Source organism: Mustela nivalis, assembly GCF_964662115.1.
Source record: "Mustela nivalis genome assembly, chromosome: 10".
NCBI classification, from domain to species: Eukaryota; Metazoa; Chordata; class Mammalia; order Carnivora; family Mustelidae; genus Mustela; species Mustela nivalis.
Genome location: NC_139029.1, coordinates 77827399 through 77846945, shown reverse-complemented (window position 1 = coordinate 77846945; position 19547 = coordinate 77827399). Strand labels below are relative to the sequence as shown.

The following is a 19547-nucleotide window of genomic DNA, read 5'->3' as shown; positions in this document are numbered from 1 at the left end:
TAAGCCCAACTGGGTCACTGAAGCATAGAACTTGCTCCCTGAATAGAAGAAGGGAATGGAGAAACTAGAGAAAGAAAACAAAAACTGACATCTCAAGAAATTATCCTGCTATACATGTATTGGGAATCTACAAGAAAATATGGGGGAATTCCTCTATAACCTAGGTATCAATAAAGGCTTTCTAACTATGACTAAATATCCAGATGCAATAAATGAAAAAAAAAAAGAAAAATATAAGTAATAGAAATCTTTAAGCTTTGATATGTCAAAAAACAGTATGAGACTGATGTGCTTCCTACTGTGCTAAGTGTAAGGACCTATTTAGAAACTGTCCCTGCTCCCCTTCCCCCTGGGGATTAACTTGGAGACAAGTCCCAGAAACCAGCTTCAGGTAACAAAGTCCAGATACAAAGGTGGGTCAGGCCAGGTGGAGACATCCAGATCAGTGGGGGGATGCATACTGTCTCCCTGGTTACTAAGGAGTATGGGCCCTGCCCTTTGGGAGCCTTTTGGGCACCGGTCCCAATCAAGGTGTAATAGGCTGGCTCAAATGTCTACTAGGGTAAACTAACTCAGTTGGTCACCTAGCATCACTGTGGAGTTTCCTGTGTGTGTTACAATCTCATTGGTAACCTGTGCATGGCCAGGCCCGACCGCATGGCCTTTGCCCTTGAAAGCTAGTCTGTGAAACAGAAGGGTCACCCTCTCTGAACGTTCGGTTAGATTCTTGATGCTTGGCGCGAAATAAAGCTTTGCTTGACCTTCGTTTTGTATCAGTCTCGCTCCTTTAGTCACAGACCCATTACTGGGGCATAACATATGGGAGCTCTGTCTGGGATTAAATGACGAGAATTGAGCCAGCATCAGAATTTCTGGGAAAAGCCTCAAGGTAAGATCTCGCAGATTTTACTCTGTGGGATCCACCGATCTCCAGGTGCTCTGTGAGATCAGTCGGTCTGTTTGGGTGGAGCTCCAGGTTCTGTCTGGGTAGAGCCCACCAGGGTGAAGCTGGACGCGGCCATGCTCCCCAGGGCTGGAGAGGATGCGGGGACACCCCTTTCCTCCACTGGTAGATCGCCAGGGGGTTCCAGTCCCCCTAAGGCAGCCAGGGGGTTCGAGTCCCTCCAGGTGGTCACTGGGGGTTTGAGTCCCCCGGACGGCCAGAACATCAAAAAGTCCCCACTGGTGGCAGGCTCTGGGTAAGAACTGCTGGGCCTGCGGCTGTCTTGGTCTTGTCTTTTTGTTGTCTGCTGTGCTGTTTGTTGTGTTTGAAGGAATGGGGCAAGCAAAGTAAGGGAACTCTGACTCTTAATGGCTATAACTGGAGCCAACTGGGGTTAGTCTAACTCGAGACAGAGACTTTAAGGAATATTCCCAAGCAGCTGCCGAAAGAACTTTGTTTCGGGGACATTCCTTGCCCTCTCTGGCCGGACGGAGACTGACTAGCATAGCATGTGCTCCTCTCTTGGAGCCAATGAGCCCTAGAACTGGAACCCTTTCTCTGCGTTCTGGTGGCACTTTGTTCTGTTTGTTCTTCACTGTCGGGAAACAAGAAGAGTGCCCCCTGGACCTAACACCCCCCACTCCGGATCTTCCCACCCGGGTCTCAGGTAAACATTCAAAGTGGAGTGGGCCCAGGTGGAACGTAAATCAGTATGTGAACTAAGTTAAGTTTGGTGGATTAATTAGGATAAATATGTCTTTTGAGTTAACAGTAGTAAATGTGAAACTTCAGAGTTTTTACTTAAGGTCAAAAAAATCTGTGTTGAAATCTGTTAGCAAAGAGATGACTAGAACTGATGGCTAATTGTCTGTCTCAGAGTTTTAATGGGTAATTGTTAAAGTAGCTTTCAAAGTCTTTGCTAACCTGAAACTTCAACCAAATGGGATAAAATGCTAGAGACATGGTTGCTGGAACTAGGTTTGTGCTTTTTGAAATCTGTTGGTAAACATGTTTTGTGCTTAACTGATTGAAAAATTTGCCATCTAAAGAATTCTGTTATAACAGTTCTCAATTGGTTTAGATTTAATCTTCAGTAGAGGTTAAGGTATTTCTAAGAGTACAAAATTCTGCTAAGTGTAATTAAGGCTGATGGAAATAAGGGAAACAACTCTGTAGAAAAGTAGGAAATACTGAAATGTAAATGGTTTTCTCTTTGTCTGCCCAGAGTTGTAAATGAAATCTCTTTGATTCATAAGGCTTCCTTGATATGCTAAGTTACCCATGGAGTACTGCTAAACCAATGATAAACCTTGGGTTACATTTTGTAGCTATTCTAGAGGCTCTATACAGTTCCTAGAGTTTAATGTTTTGATAAGGGTCATCACTAGATTTTTAACCATATCTATTCTGAGTTTTTGTCATTTGTAATTGTTTTAATTATCTTGTAAGATGAATTCCACCTTAAAGGAAATTCATATGGGAAGACTTTGATATGTTACAATCCTGGGAACTGAAATGGGTAAAGATTTACAGAAGTAAGGGCTACATTCAGACTAAACCAGAATTAGTAACATGGGACTAGATGAACTGAAAGGTTGTAATGTTGTGTCTCTTAATGTTTTAAACATTACTGATTCTGTAATGTTTGCTCTAGACTAGGGAAACCTTTTCTTAAGTTACCTGTAACTTATAGAGATGTAAAGGTGTTCATTTGTAAACGAATCAAGGCATTCAACTTTTCTCTCTATCTGAACCCTCTGAAACCAAAAGGGCTCAGTAAGTATTCTTCTTTGGCAGTCAGTCATTTGCATAAGTTCAATAAGAATCTGTTCTCCTTGTAACAGGATGGCATTGGACACTGGTTATTTTACCAAGGCTTTGACAGGAATGTCATATTTGAAAAGACTCAGATATGACCTGACAGCTTAAAGGAACTAAGGTTGATTTTACAAAACCTGGAGCCGTAAAGCCCTTTGGAACTGTTGGCCTGATACCTTGCTTACAGAGTTCCCAGCAGCCTCACCAGGTGAGTAAAGAATGTCACTCCCTGGTAGGAGCAGGAGCCTCAAGATACTTTGGGTACCTCAGGGGGAGGAATTTGCCCAAGTCGACAGGAATTGCAGGCATGTCTGATGGCAAGTACGTGGCTTGGCTTCTGGCGCGGAGAGGCTACTAAAAGTTCAACCTAGAGATTCCTTATAAAAAGTTCCAGCAAAGCATATTCTAAAAGAGCTATATGATTACTCACTGTTCTTGCTGAGCTTATGTAAATAATTAGGCCAAGTTTGTTAAAACTGGACTTGTTTTTCAAACGAGTTAGTCCTGATTTGGCTATCTCTGGAAATGAGGGTGATTTTAGAGAGAAAAATTATGTTTTAATAACATGGCTTTATGGGTGTTAAATTCTAGATTAGATTGTTATTAAATGTTTGTTTACCTAAGCTAGACAACTTAAGGTAAACTTCAGAGAAGTTGCACGATAAATCGTGTAAACGATCTTGCTTTTGCCAGTCAGTCAGCCCCAGATATAAGGAGGAAACTTCAGAAAATTGAAGGATTTGAAAGGAAGACTCTGACTGAGTTAGTGGGAATAGTAGAAATAGCCGCTGAGGACTATGGGTCTTGCTTACAGGGGACGAGAGCTCTCTTACAGTCTCTGCAGGAAAAGGGTATCAGGTGTCAGCAATGAAAACACAGCTTTATAAGAGCCACGCCACTTACTTAGGCTTTGGTCTCCATGAGGGAGTTTCTTGGGACGTTGGGCTACTGCAGGCTGTGGATACCGCGGTTCACGGAGATGGCGCGACCTCTTTATGAACTGACTAAGGGAGGACTCACTATGGTAGAGTGGACAGCTGAGGCAGAAGGAGAATTTTGGGAATTACAAACAGCCTTACTGAGTGCCCCAGCATTGGTCATCCCAGACATTACCAAGCCCTTCCACTTGTATGTGGATGGAAAGACAGGGATGATGGAAGGAGTTTTGACTCGGAGCCTGGGGCCTTGGCAAAGACCAATAGCCTATCTTAGCAAGAAACTAGATCCAGCAGCAGCTGGCTTCCTCCTTGCCTCCGCATAATTGCTGCCACGGCCTTCCTGGTCAAAGATGCAAGTATATTTACAGAAGTGGACTAAATTAGACTGTAAAAGAGATTGGGCTAAGACTAGAAGAAAATTAGTAAGCCAAATACATCAGGGCACTCGTTTGGGGACACGCAAGTTTAAAGAGCTTATGGGCAAGCAATTTTAGGTTTCTAAATTAGGGCATAAGGCTCAAGATGTGGTTAATAGATGTGTTCAATGTCAGACAGTAAATGCAGAAAGAACTAGAATGGGAAGGGGAAAAAGAGAAAGAGGTTGCTATAGCAGAAGTCACTGCTCAGTCTGTGCTCCAGTCACTGCAGGCATTACAGTCTGTCTTAAAAGAGCCCATACAGGGATCTGAACTGCCCACACTGGGACCAAATCGGAGGTGGAGCCACATCCTCGCCAACCCAGGGACTTAGTTTGGATGCACTGCTGCCAAATGGGAGGCTTGGAGCCTCGCTGGAAGGGACTGTTTACTGTCATCCTGACCACCCCCATAGCAATAAAAGTAGATGGCATCAGGGCCTGGATTCATGCAGGTTACATCAAACGAGCCGAGGACTAGAACACCCCCCAGAGGTGGATGCCGCTACCAATGGACCCCACCAATTGTGGACTAAAACTAAGACTCAAAAAACAATGAGTTCATTAAATTCATTTTTGGCCCTGTTGTTAAGATATAGACGGGAGGTATAAGCAATTGTGAATAAAAAAGGAGGGGCTTAACTTACTGTTTCTGATAAAAGGAGGAGGGGGGCTCTGCATAACCTTAGGAGAGAAATACTGTCTCTGGGTAAATCACACTGGAGTCATCAAAACAGTCCAGCAGCTGTTAAAAGGAGGGTATAGAACTGGCTAAAAAGTCAAAGATTTGACTAGTCTCCAAAGAAAAGGGGGGAATGTAAGGACCTATTTAGAAACTGTCCCTGCTCCCCTTCCCCCCAGGGGATTTACTTGGAGACAAGTCCCCAGTTTGACTCATTCTTTTGTATTCACACTCTATTTATTATTTATCTAGAAATAACATTGCTTTTTAAAGGTATTAAAAATTGTCACTTTTTCCATAACAGCCTTAAACTAGAAAACTCAGGGGTCATCAGCAGAAGACTGAGTAAACAGCTTGTGGCATAGCCACATGATGTGACCCTGTTCAACAGCAAAAAGGAAGAACTGCTGAAAAGCACAGCAACATGGATGAACCTTGGAAACACTGAGTGAAAGAACATTCACACATGCACAAAACATTCTACTTGATTCAATGAATATGAAGTGCAAGAGCAGGGAAAATAAATTTATGATAGATGTCAGAAGGTGGTTGCATTTGGAGATGGGGTAAAATTGATGGGGAGATAGTGTGTGGGAACTTTCTAGATGATGAAAATGTTCTATATTTTGCTTGGGTGGTAGTCTCACAGATATTTACAAATGTCCTAACTCATCAAACTGAATATTTTAGACCTGTGCCTTTTATGTTGCATGATTTGTAACTCTAATTAAACAAATGAATGAAAAACAAACAATCTAATTATTTTCAGGGAGATACCTAAAGGTAAATTCAGGTTGAACAAGAGGTTGTATCCACTTAAACATTAGCAGAATTTGTTTCAGAGTTAGGACTATTGTGTCCTGAGAAAGACCTGGAGTATCTAAAAATATGAAAGGGAAATAATGATAAATAATATGAAAGGCTCTAAAGAAGACCTAGAAGACCCATTTGAAACTGTGCAAGAGAAACCATTTTTCTTAACCTTCCCTCAAATAACCTTTAGAATATTTAAGAATGCTCTGTAGGATGTATACTTAATTTCAAACATAACTAACCAGTTTGTAATCCATAAAAATACCAATATTTCTACACTTAAAAGGAGTTCTGGATTTTGCTGCTTGGGGTTTTTGTTTCCTATGTGTAAGGAGTGGCACCTCTCCGTAGACTTGGGGCCTGTTTGGGCACCATCCTGCACCAGACATATGGTCCTGGTCTGCGGCCACTGGGCAACAACCACAGCTGCAATTCTATGGTAGTGGGTTCCTCCCAGTCCAGCATCTCTCTTTAACAGCACCTTATGGAGCTCACTTTCTTCAAGCAATAAAAGGGTTCATTCAGAAAAACTAACTGACATGACAGAAATAATCTAAGTTTAAATATTGATGCCATATTCCAAGTACGGGTCCTGGAGTCAGAGGGTAATTTTAGAGCAGCTGCTATCTTCTCTAGATGCTGGTGAAATCATCAGCCAGGTAGGACTAGGGTGACATCCTTTGCTTGTCCTGTGGCCGCTCTCCATCTTTGGTCAGGCTGGTTCTGCTCCTGGCCCCCTTTTGCTGCAGAGCGCCACACTGGTCTGTTGTGTATGTGTATGTAGGCATGTGTGTGTGTGGGGGGGGGGGCTTCTTGTTTTCACAGCTACACATATTCCAGAGTTTCTCATTCTCTTCAGCTCCTCAAAGTCCAATTTCAAGGGCACAGATTTTTATCAATTATTCTTTTATTGTTCTAGAATCTGTACTTTGAATTGCTACAGCTCATATCTTTGCAAAACAGGGACTTCTACAAGAAAAATCTTTGCAGATGCCTGCTGTCCATGAGCTTCTGTACAAGTCCCCATTAAATTCCTGTGGTGGCCAGGGTAGAAAGGCTTGTTGTTGTTTTTTTAATAGTCTTCCAAAGCATAACTAGAAAATAAAAATTGTCTGGATTAAGACCTTCTCCCAACACATAAGTGCCCCTTTATCTACAGCAGCAGCAGTGAGGGACAAAGCCACTTACTTACTACGTCTTGGGTGTTTTACAAGTTATCCAGTTCACACTCACCGTATTTGGGTGGCAGGTGGATCTGAACCTTTGAAAAAATGACCGAATGTGGAAAGAACAATGGGCTGGGAGTCTTGAGTCTTGAGTTCCACCTCAAGTTTTGTCTAAATAACTGCATGATCTTAGTCTCTGATTCTCCACTTTCTCATATGTGAAATAAAGGGTTTCATACTGGTTACTTCTGAGAATGGGGGTTGGAACTATTAACTACTAGGAGAGACTTCCAGATTTAAAGATCCAAGACTGTGTCAGACAAATACATACCAACTGAGATTTAAAAAAAAAAAAAACAAAAAACACAGAAGCAGACAAGCTCTTACATCTACACACATGCTAACTACTGAGGGAGAATGGAAGCCCTTCCTTGTAGAAAAATTCCAAAATTCCAAATAATATATGCAGAAGGAATGAGGGCAAGAGAAAAATTACCATTTGACCATCACAGTAATAATTATTGTGGGCAAGATTTGGGGATGAAACTTTAAAGAGGAACAAAAGAGTTGCATAGTCTCAAATTATCTCCCCCAAAATATTTGTTAAATGTTTTGGTGGTTTTTAGCATATGTTCACAAATGTTTTGATAATCCTACCTCTAGAAGGAGTCGTTTATTTTCCCAGCTAATAGATTTAGTAAATGACTTCTAATGGATAGAGTATGGAAAGAGGAGAAAAAACCAACAGCCTACTAATATCACAGTAGAGAAACCTGGCAGACAGATATCACCTTAACCAAGTAATCAAATAAAGTAATCAAAGTTTATAGCAGCAGGAGTAAGACGATTAGGACATGTTGATACTGTGTGTCCCTGATATGATACAATGAGAAAGGCATTCATCTCTGTGATATTCTAAAACATTGGCAACCACCGTCTGATCATTAGAAACATCAGACAAAACCAAATTGAGGGACATTTTACAAAATATCCAGCTAGTGCTCCTTGAAAGTGTCAAGTGCATGAAAATCAAGGCAAGTTTGTCCCAGTTGGAGACAAAAGAGATATGGTGACTAAATGCAACGTAGGGCCCTACTGAAGCCTACTTACTGGAGCAGAAAAAAGCATGCGTGGGAAATGCTTGCAATTCCCATGAAGGCTGAAGTTTAGTTAATAGTGCTGTGCCAATGTTAATTTCTCAGGTTTGATGAAGGGACCTGCTCACATGCAATGTAACAATATTAAGGGAAGCTGCGTGAAAGCTGTCAGGGTGTACCTCACTTAATAGCACTTCACTGAGGCTGTGTTCTTTACACATTGAAGGCTTGTGGCAACACTGTGTTGAGCAAATCTGCTGGCGGCATTTTCCCAGCAGCATTTGTTCACTCCTGGTCTCTGTGTCACATTCTGGTGATTTTCACGCTACTTCAAACTTTTCATCACTATTCTGTTTGTCATGGTGATCTGTGATCAGTGATCTTTGATGTTACTCTGGTGCTCCATTTTGGGGGTACCACAAACTGTGTCCGATTAAGATAGCAAATGTAATTGAGAATGTTGTGTGTGTTCTGATGGCTCCACTGATGCGCCAGTCTCCCAGGTCTCTCCCTCCCCTCGGGGCTCACCATTCTCTGAGACACAATAACACTGAAATTAGGCCAGTTCATAGACCCTACAATGGTCTCTAAGTGTTCAAGGGAAGGGAAAAGTCGCACACCTCTCTCTTTAAACCAAAAGCTAGAAATGACTAAGCTTATTGTAGAAACCATGTCGAAAGCTGAGACAGGCTAAAGTCTAGACCTCTTGAGCCAGTCAGCCAAGTTGTGGATGCCAAGGGAAAGTTCTTGAGGGAAGTTGAAAGTTCTACTCCAGTGAACAAGTGAATGATAAGAAAGCAAAACAGGCTAATTACTGATATGAAGAGAGTTTCAGCAGTCTGTGTAGAAGATCAAACCAACTGCAATATTCCCTTAAGCCAGAGCATAATCCAGAGCAAGTCCCTAACTCTCTTCAATTCTGTGAAGGCTGAATGAGGTGAGGAAGCTGCAGGAGCTAAGAGAGGTTGGATCGTGAAGTTTAAGGAAAAAAGCCGTCTTCATAAAATAAAAGTACAAGCTGCAGCAAGGTATCCAGAAGATGTAGCTTAGATAAGTCATGAAGGTGGCTACACTAAACCACAGATTTTCAACCTACATGAAACTATTGGAAGAAGATGCCACGTACGACTTTCATTGCTAGAGAGGAGATGCCAAGGACTTGTTTCAAAGCTGCAAAGGACAGGCTGATGGAGCTGGTGACTTGAAGTTGAAGCCACTGCTCACTTAACCATTCTGAAAACCCAGGACCCTTAAGAATTATGCTAGGGCGCCTGGGTGGCTCAGTGGGTTAAGCCGCTGCCTTCGGCTCAGGTCATGATCTCAGGGTCCTGGGATTGAGTCCCGCATCGGGCTCTCTGCTCAGCAGGGAGCCTGCTTCCTCCTCTCTCTCTGCCTGCCTCTCTGCCTACTTGTGATCTCTCTCTGTCAAATAAATAAATAAAATCTTAAAAAAAAAAAGAATTATGCTAAACTCTGTCTGTGCTTTATAAATGGAACAACAAAGCCTCTGTTTACAACATAGTTTACCCAATATTTTAAGTCTGCTGTTGAGAACTACTGCTCAAAAAAAAAAAAAAATCCATTTAAAATATTGCTGCTCATTGACAACTCACCTGTCACCCAAGAGGTCTGATGGGGATGGACAACAAGATTAATGTCATTAATGTCTGCTAATACAACATTCATTCTATAGCCTGTGGTTCAAGGAGCAATTTCAACTTTCAAGTCTTACTATGTAAGAAATACATTTCAAAAGACTATAGTTGCCATGGGTAGTGATTCCTCTGATGGACCTGGGCAAAGTCCATTGAATACTTTCTGGAAAGGATTCACCATTCTACATGCCATTAAGAACATTCATGATCCATAGGAAGAGGTCACAATATCAACGTGAACAGGAGTGTGGAAGAAGTTGATCCCAGCCTCATGGATGACCTGGTGGGCTCCGGACTCCAGTGGAGACAGGAACAGCAGATGTGGTGGAAACAGCGAGAAGACTAGAAGCAGCAAGGGAGTCTGAACATGTGAGTGGATGGTTGCGATCTACTGATCGAACTTTCACTTTCACGGCCGAGGGGCTGCTTCTTACGGATGAGCAAAGAGAGTGGTTTCCTGAGCTGGACTCTACTCCCAGTGAAGATGGTGTGAAGATGGTTGAAATGACAACAGAGGATTTAGAGTATGACACACACTTAGCAGCAGCAGGGTTTGAGAGGACGGACTCCAATTTTAAAAGAAGTTCTATTTTGGGTAAAGCGTTATCAAACAGCATCTCATGCTACAGAGAAATTGTTTGTGAAAGGAAGAGTCAAATGGTGCTGTAAACTTCATTGCTGTCTTATTTTAAGAAATTGCCAGAGCCCACCTACCATTCAGCAGCCACCACCCTCATCAGTCAGCAGCCACCAACATCGAGGGAAGACCCTCCACCCGCAAAAAGATTACAACTTGCTGGTGGCTCAGATGACTCATTGGGATTTTTCAGCAATAGAGTATATTTAAATTAAGGTATGTACATTCTTTTTATAGACATAATGGCATTGCACACTTAACAAACTGCAGTGTAGTATAAACCTAACTTGAATCTGCCCTGGAAAACCAAAACATTCATTTGACTTGCTTTACTGTGATATCTGCTTTATTGCAGTGGGTCCAGAACCAAACCAGCAGGATCTCCAAGAAATATCTCTACAAGAATTCTATGTACTATCTTTGTAACTTATCCCTGTGCTATCTATGTAATTTATCTTTGTACTGTCTTTGAAACATCCATAAATATAAATTGCTTCCCCCAAAAAAGTTTAGAAAAATGTTAAGTTAAATTGCATTCAGTGTCGCAATTAAAAATATGTGTGCCTAAGCAGGAGCTCTACTGTTACATCCAGAGATCAAGAAAGAAACTAGCATAAATAAATAAATCCTAAAAAATAATAATTAAAGAATTATAGACCATTACATTCTCTTTTCTTGAAATACTGGCCAAGAACATCTTGACCCTACCAACAAAGCCTGGGCACATACCTTGCACATCATGTAGCCTAGAACTCATTATTTTGTCATTAGTTTGCTTTTCATATCTCTAAAAGAACCTCAGGAGATCATCTAGTCCCAGGCTGGGGAACCATTTCGTTCCCATCCAGGCCCATACACCCATAGAAAACATTAGCATTAGTACAAAGCAACTTAATGCCATTTCAGTTGTTAGGGTTTTTGTTTTTTGTTTTTTTTTTCCAGATATAGAAATGTGTGATATTATGTTTGTGTGACTTTTAAATTAAGAAGAGTTTACATAAAATTATTCCATACATATGGGGAGAGCCACACAAAAACCTATATCCATATTAGGAACCATTTAAGGCGTAAGAAGGAATGGAGAGGAGAAGAATGATGAGGAGGAGCTGCCTGATATCTCCAGGGGTGTGGACTTCATGGTCAAACCTGTCATGGGATCCTACAGCCCAGCACTGGATGAGGTGTTTATGGGAAGCAGCTCTGAGAGTAACTGCAGTCAGTGTCCTGGTGGAGGATGAGTGGCAAAGTTTGGGATCTAGATTTTGCTGTCAGGTCTGAGTGGAAAAACTGAATAACAACTAGAGATCCCATTTACAGTGGCATATCCCATTCTGTTCCCACACTAGCCTTGTGAGGGAGATTTTTTTATTAGCCTCTGTTTATAGCCAGGGGAATTGAAGCTAAGGGACAGAAAGGAACTTGCCTCAGGTCTCACTGCTGGTGACCGGGGAAGCCAGAACTGGGACTTAGGTTCATAGGGCTTCAGAGTTCTGAGCCACCACACAAAATGAATGAAATCTGAGCAGACACAGGAACCACAAAGAGAAAGAAGAAGCAGGAATGACCTGGGAAAGTTTAGCATTTACCTCAAGTACCCAAGATTCACTTTTAATGGTTTACAGACCCAACATTGGAGCAAACAAGGAAATAGCAGTGGAGACAGAGACAGAAAAGTGTCCCTCTACCACCCCACCCCCCACCGCCACACACACAGAGTAAAATATTAGACTCATGGAGGAAATGGAATTGGAGCCACCGCATGTAACCATTCCCAGCTATGTCTCTTCTGGATTCTTCCAGGGTCAGTCTTCTACCTGGCTCTGTGCTGTGCAGGCCTGCAGCTTGGCAGAGTCAAGGCTTGTGGGTTAGTTATGGGGAGGCCTTTCACCAAGATGGGGTGGTGTCTGGAAATGGTCCAGTGCTCTCACAACTGGCCGATAATGATCTTGGGACACATTCAGATACAATCATCTCCCTGAAAGGTCTTTCCCTACTCTCCGGACTAGGTAGGGCCCCGGCGTGCACTTGGATATTGTCACAGAGTTCTCCATGGCATGTTTTCTGTATTATTAATGAATGAACCATTTGAATGAGTATATCTGACTTCTGCCTTCCTCATTTCTACCTAAGCTCCATAAAGACAAGGATTTTCTTCCCTATTTTTTAAACATACCTCCAGTTTTCAAGATGATACACGACCCAAAATAATGCTCAATATTTATGGAATGACAATGTGTTGCAGGAGCATTGGGCTGCTTCCTGTCTATCTAACCCTCCTAGAAGAGGCTTGTCTCCTCGAACTTCTTGGCTGTTACCAGATAGAATTAGTATTCCCTACCCCCACCCTGAAGACCAGCTTGGTAGCCTGTTAACCACCACCTCACCTCCTTTTTACTTAAGTCCCTTCTCTGGATCCTATGTCCCTCTAAAGATGGGCTACAGTTTGCTGATCAGGACTGTGGCCTTTATAATTAGATCCTGATGATAAAGACAACTCAGCTCAGAAGCTCCTGGTTTGTCATTCTGTATCCAATTCTTTCTTGGCCCCATTTTCACCTGCAAACCATTTTCTTCCAGGGAGCTCCAATTGTTTAATCATCAAAGCACACAAGTTAATGAAACACATGGATGTTAAGGGGCCAGAGGGCCATACTGTGCTGGGTATTGTCCATGTTAGACAGTGGCAACAGTATTTTACACTAATTGACTATCTCTCTTCTTTTTAAAAGATCCACAGTGGAGGGGTGCCTGGGTGGCTCAGTGGGTTAAGCCTCTGCTTTCAGCTCAGGCCATGTTCTAAGGGTCCTGGGATCAAGCCCTGCATCGGGCTCTCTGCTCAGCAGGGAGCCTGCTTCTTCCTCTCTCTCTGCCTGCCTCTCTGCCTACTTGTGATCTCTGCCTGTCAAATAAATAAATAAAATCTTTTAAAAATTAATTAATTAATTACATAAATAAATAAAAGATCCACAGTGGAGAGCACTGGTGGTGGTTAATGCCTTAGGTTTCAGGTGTGGAAATGACTTAATTGATAACACCTGGGGAGGCTATATCAGCTGATGGGAGTTTGGGTGTGTAACCTGTTTGCTGGGAAAAGAATTTTTCACCTGGAAGGAAAAAAAAAAAGGAATCCTAGTGGACACTGAGGGGAAAAAGGAGGGAGGGTTGACTGGGAACAGAGCCTTCGTTTGCTCTTTCAGACCCATTCACCATCTTTTCACACTCTGCTCTGTGCCCTCAGATCACAACTTTTCTCCACAGCATTAACCAGGTTTCCAGCTGGGTTTGGCCAATGGGAAGGACAGGCAGGAGACTGGAAAATGGGAGGGCAGAGAAACACTGTTGGGTTGATTCCCTTGATCACCTCCTGGCGAGGTGACAGCTCATGCATTCGGACACCAAAGGCCACAGCTCTCTCCCCCTACTGTACTCTCACTGGTTTCAGCCATCCCCTCCTCTTCTTGCCCTCTCCAGTGCACAGTACTGTCCTCCTGTAGCCAGCCCTGTGGTGTGCCTCTAGCTTTTACAGTTTCCCTATATCTTGTCACACCGTTGTTCCTAGTAATCTCATTAAACTTTCTTTAACCACCTTTTCGAGGTTCCTGCTCTTTCTGTTCTGCCTCCTCCTTACGCAAAGACTCAGGCTGATGCAACTTCCACCGTCTGGTACTTTCCACATCACGCAGGAGGAAAGAAGCCCAGCAAATTTTCAGTGTTCCGGCTTCCTTGCAACAGACACACGCCATTCCTGCTCCTATCCCATTAGGTAAAGTTACGGTTGACTTCAAGAGGGTGGAGAAATAGAATTCTACCATTCGCTTCCACGGAGAAAGATTTTAGAGCAGCACTAAACACCATCACAAACCAATTCTACCACCCCCTTCAGCCCCTACTTCCCTCCAGGAATCTCAACACAATCATCTATTATAATGAAATATATACATAATTATATATAAATATACAAATATATACAAAACAAAACAAAACAAAAAACCTCCCGGGTCCACGTTAGGACGAAGGGGAAGGAGGAGAAGGGCTGAAAGCTGCGGGAGCGGTGGTGGGGCGGGAGGTGGGGTGCGAGGGAGGGAAGGGGGTTGGGCTCAGGGTTGTGGCCCTCGGCGCCCCGCCTCCACCCACCAGCCTCAATGGATCAGCCGCTGGAGGGCCTGGCGCAGGGGGCGGGGAAGTGACTGGGCGATGCCCGCTGAGGACTCCTTGCTGCTTCCAGTTAAAGAGCAGTGATCACAGCAAACACAGAAGCCGCAGAAGCACTATGACCTTCCCTCTCGGATCAGCTTAGCAGCCCCCAAGGAAACTGCCTACTAACACAGATACCAACTGAGACTCTGCAACCCTTTGGGGTTTTTGAAGAGGAAGGCGAACTGCAGCGCAGGATTTTAATTTGGGGAAAATTAAATAATCTGGTAAAAGAGTGGATCCGAGAAATCAGTGAAAGCAAAAATCTTCCACAATCTGTAATCGCAAATGTTGGAGGAACAATTTTCACATTTAGATCCTACAGATTAGGGATACATATCAAAGGCTGTTGAAGAGGCATCAAACCGCGTTTTGATGAGCTAGAGACTGATACTGTTTGCAAGTCTGGCACTACAGACTCTTCCAGAAGACTTGGATTTATGAGATGACAGACTGCTTAAGAATTTAGATATAAGAGGCCGCCTGCGTGGCTCAGTGGGTTGGGCCTCTGCCTTTGGCTCAGGTCATGATCACAGGGTCCTGGGTTCGAGTTCTGCATCCGGCTCTCTGCTTGGCGGGGAGCCTGCTTCCTCCTCTCTCTCTGTCTGCCTCTCTGCCTACTTGTGATCTCTGTCTGTCAAATAAATAAAATCGTTTAAAAAAAGAATTTAGATATAAGATGCATAAGAAGTCTTAAAGGTTGCAGAGTAACAGATGAAGCTTTACATCTAATACCAAACATTGACTATTTTAGTTGTCCGCCAGAGCTACCAAACTGTTGGGGCTAAATGCCACAACACCTATTCCAATATATTAGGTTTCCTCCGAGATGTTTCCTGAACTATGCTAGTAGCAAAAACATGCCAGCTTTACCCAAATGCAATAATATCAACTTTTTAAAAAAAAGATTTTATTTATTTGACAGAGAGAGAGAGAGCCTGGTGGGGCTGGATCCCAGAATCCTGAGATCATGACCTGAGCTGAAGGCAGAGGCTTAATCCACTGAGTCACCCACGCACCCCAGTAACATCAGCCCTTACACATAAAATTTTCTTGGTATTTTCTAAATGATATCTGTTTAGATTATGTTAAAATAAAATTGTAGACACTGAAAAAAAATTAAAAATTACTCAATGATTAAATATTGTAATAATGATTCCAAAACACAGATAGTGAGTGAATTTATATGTGGTGAGACTATAGGTGCTTTTTTCCTTCTAATTTTTGACTTTTCTGAATTGTAAATTTCTTAGAATGACAAAGTAGCATCTTTTATAAGGGAAACCACCAGTAAACTTAATTTTGTAAGCATATTATTTACGAGACTGTAGTAACTTAGAGAAGATGCTTATGATTTTTTAGTAAAAGGATTAACACTTAAAATTGTATCTAAATTGATATGTACATCTGTGGTCAGGGGTGAAAGAAATAGATAAAGTGTAAGACTGGTTGTATTTTGATGAATTTTAAAACTCCGTGGCTTTTTAATATTTATTTATTTTTAAGTGTGTTTATTTAAGTAATCTCTCCACCCAACATAGGGCTCGAATTCCCAACCCTGAGTTTGAGTCACATGCTCCTCAAAATGAGTTAGTCAGGCACGCCCCTTTAAAAAAAAATCATAAATATAAAACAAATAAGTTGTGGACAGTAATCAAATTCTATTCCAGTTAAGAATAGGACAGAAAGTGTGGAGGAAAAGCTGTTCTCAAGCTCTGCCTTTATTTCTGGAAAAGACAATGTTTACTTTGTATCAGAGACCAGATTAAGCATTTTTGATACGTCTGTTGTGTCAGACTGTTCCCTCCTTTCCCATAGGCAAGATTGCTCCCTTACTATGTATAAACAGTTAGGTCTTTTCTCTGAATCTTAGGCTCACCTTTGTCCCAGATATTGCATCAGCTCCCCTCTTTGTTCCAAATTTCTTAACGTAAATGTTATTTCACCCCATTCCTACTGCGAGCAAAGAATTTAACTACCTGGGTAAGTTCTCCCCCTGGGTCAAGCAGTAATTGATTCTCTCTCATCAGGAAAATGGCTAAGATGGCATCACAATGACCAGATTCTTCTCTGTGGAGGGCATAACTTCCTAAAACACTAAGTCCAAATAGTTTTGCTTAAACTGCTTGCAGTACAACTAAATTATTGAAAAGAATGTTTTAGGGCAAATTCCACAAATTCCTCAGTCCTGAATGTTTTCAATTAAACTACCAATGGTTTTTTTTTTTCTTCCTTAAGCTAGATTTCAAATAAGAAGATTTCAAAAAATCACCGTAGACACAGAATTCTAAATTCACTAAATTTTATTCACAGCTGCTCACCTGTTTACATACATAGACACCTTCAATCACAATGTCTGCCTGTGGTTGGAAATCACCACAGGTTGGAGGGCTTATTCAGAGGAATCACTTTTAGAAGTACTACAGTGGAGACAAGGAAGCTTTGACTATAATTTCAATGAAGAGCACTGAACATCCATTTCCAAGGTTATTTTTCCTTTAACCAAAATTTTAAAAAATGCATCCAAGCTCCTCTACTTGCCCAAGGCCTTTTCCTTGTCTCCCTCTGTTGTGTCCTGACTCTAGGCTACACCAAATCTGAATAAAATGTGACCTGTTGTTAACTCTGCTCGGAGGTATACTTAGTCCTATCAGTTTCGTATCCTCCTCTTTGTGGAGTATTTAATAAGCTTGATTACATATTTGTACTTCGTTCTTCTGTTAGGATTTTATAGTCTTTCTTTTCCCCTAAGACTTGACTTTTTAGGTAATCTCTACACCCAACATGGGGCTCAAATTCACAACCCCCCAAAATCAATAGTCACACATTTCACTGACAGAGTCAGCCAGGCAGCCCAGGATTTTACATACTTTTACTAACTTTCTAAATGGTGCAAACCCTACCAGAAAGAATATAGGGTGTCACCGCCAATGTCAGTCCATTAGAATAGAACCAGCTTCTCACAGATCCAAAGTAAATGAACTGGACTGCCTTTTTCCATACTGGCAACTGGTACCAGCTCTCTATCCACTAGCTCTTGACCTTTATAGAAGAGAGCAACTTCCCTCTGTCTGGGGACATTTGAAGGGTCTTATGTGAGGCGGGTTTTTCTCAAGATTGTACTTTTCTTCCTCAAACTGACGACTACGGGAGCACCTGGGTGGCTCAGTGGGTCGAGGCCTCTACCTTCCGCTCAGGTCATGATCCCAGGATCCTGGGATCGAGCCCCGCATCGGGCTCACTGCTCGGCAGCCTGCTTCTCCCGCTCTTTCTGCCTGCCTCTCTGCCTACTTGAGATCTCTGTCTGTCAAATAAATAAATAAAATCTTAAACAAACAAACAAACCTGTCAGCTACAGTAAGAATACAACATAGCCCCCAGAGCAGAAATACCATACTCGTTCTGGGAGGAAGGGGCTTAGGTACCAAAATTATTGCAGGACCTTGTTAATAAGAATATTTCAAGAATCTGGAGGACACACATGTGTAGGGATCTTGAGAATACTGCATTGGGAATGGTGATGCGGAAGCAGGGTTAGGAAACTGGGTGGATTATAGCTTATTATTATTGGGGCCATCCTTCATGACTTGGAGCTGAGAATTCTGGCAAAGGACACCAGGATCCCATCCAACCTGCTGCTGGGAAGGCTCTTTGAAGCTTTGATACCATGATAGCCTAGGATAACTAGGTGGAGATGCTAGAATGGCCTTGGCATGGAATTGAGGAAGGCATCCGAAGATTCAGGGAGGTAAAAATATTAGAATGAATTTATTATTTGTGATCAGAGAAACCGGCACTGGACAGTATTCCCTAGGAGGACCCAAAGAACACTTCTTTCACTAAAGCAAGGAGGAAAGCATTGCTAAGGAGCACCAGTTAATTTGGCAAACTCTGTGGTAACTATCTTGTACAGGCTGGGATTGACAGAAGATTTACCATGGGATTAAGATTCCTAATATCAAGGCAATAGTAAGATTCTGGAATGGCAGAGACCAATGGCAGCTCTTAACTGTTAGAATAAAGGGGGCATACGCCATATTAGGCAGCAAGGCTATAGTAGTATTTGGTATGCTTTGACTCTCAGCTAATAAGTCATGGTGTTCCTAGAGGGGAGACGGAAAGTCAACCAGAATGTTATTTGACCTGTATAATAAAATGGAAAGAATCGAGAACTGGTGAACAGAAACCTTCACCAGCATTTCTTTCAGAGAGAAAGATTCTTGCACCCAGTTTCTAAATGTCACTTCACAGACCCAAAGCCCACTCACTGAAGAAGAGATAGATCCCTTTGAGGAAAGACAATGCAATGTTACTACAAGTATTTATGGTAAACATTCCCTTGATCCTTCTCCAAAGGGATCTAAAGCTGCTTATCACTGTGCTCATGCACTGGCAAAAGGGAATTGTCAGACTTTTCAAGAACAGTTGAATATAGGGGCCATGGCTCTGTGTTGATACTGTATCAAGGGACCTGAAGTTAAAATGGGGTGGTAGGGAGGCCAAGTGATAAAAGGAGCTCTAGTTCAAATGGGTTCACTAGATCTTTTAGATCTACCCTGTTGTTATTTCTCTGGTATCTGAGCATGTAGTTGGGACACACACAGGCAGTAGCTGGCAGTACATTCACATTGGTTTCCCAAACTGTGAAGTAAGAGGCACTATGGTAAGAAACTTAAAACCATTTCTTCCTTCAGCCAAGTCAACATATTAAAGTAATAATACATGCTGGCAGGATAGAGCACCAGTTACCCACACTGGTCGCCAAAGGAATAACGCGCTATGGAATTTGGTTGTTTTCTTTTGTTGTTCTTGGCTTTTTTATTCTCCTCCTTGTTTTATTTCTCCAGACCTTCACTCTAGCTCCTTAGGATCCCTTCTTATTCTCCTCCACCACCTCCTCCTCCACTTCCTCCTCCTTCTTCTCATACTTCTCCTTCTTAAAATCTTTTTAAGATTTATTTATTCACTTGAGAGAGAGAGCGAGGCAGGGGGAGCGGCAGAGGGCGAGGAAGAGAGAATCCTCAAGCCGACTCCCTGCTGAGAGTGGAGCCTAACATGGGGCTTGATCCCAGGACCCTGATATCATGACCTGAGCCAAAACCAAGAGTTGGACACTTAATCGGACTGAGCCACCCAGCTGCCACATGGATATTGTCTAAATTTTTCTGAAGAACTTTTTCACTTAAAAA

General features: G+C 42.3%; 1 long non-coding RNA gene across 2 annotated transcripts; it reads left to right on the top strand.

Annotated features, from left to right (window-relative positions):
• The first annotated feature begins 624 nt into the window (after nucleotides 1-624).
• Nucleotides 625-5547, top strand: LOC309843325. 2 transcript variants are annotated; one of them, XR_014300066.1, is made up of 3 exons: nucleotides 625-889; nucleotides 2788-2969; nucleotides 5101-5547. It is a non-coding gene; the product is annotated as an uncharacterized lncRNA (long non-coding RNA). The 2 variants fall into 2 exon arrangements; XR_014300067.1 differs by lacking the exons at nucleotides 625-889; nucleotides 2788-2969 and adding an exon at nucleotides 1496-1610.
• Nucleotides 5548-19547: the final 14000 nt, after the last annotated feature.